Consider the following 256-nt stretch of genomic DNA (forward strand, 5'->3'; position numbering starts at 1 on the left):
ACCTAAACCTATAACTTGGCTTTTGAACTTTATATCATTTTGGACTTGTAAAGTTATATTTTTTAATTTTATTGGTTTTGGCCTAATATTCTAGTCTGAGACTATTTTGCATTTTGATTCTGACATCTGTCAAATTAATTATCCCTCCAAACTGTAGGTCACCTGGAAGAAGGGCATCAGCATTAATTTTAAATGCTGAGATGGGAGAGAAAGATGGAGGAAGGATGTTTCAGAGTGGAAAGAAAGTAGGTGGCCT

This window comes from Pteropus vampyrus, unplaced genomic scaffold, assembly GCF_000151845.1.
Source record: "Pteropus vampyrus isolate Shadow unplaced genomic scaffold, Pvam_2.0 Scaffold112, whole genome shotgun sequence".
NCBI classification, from domain to species: domain Eukaryota; kingdom Metazoa; phylum Chordata; class Mammalia; order Chiroptera; family Pteropodidae; genus Pteropus; species Pteropus vampyrus.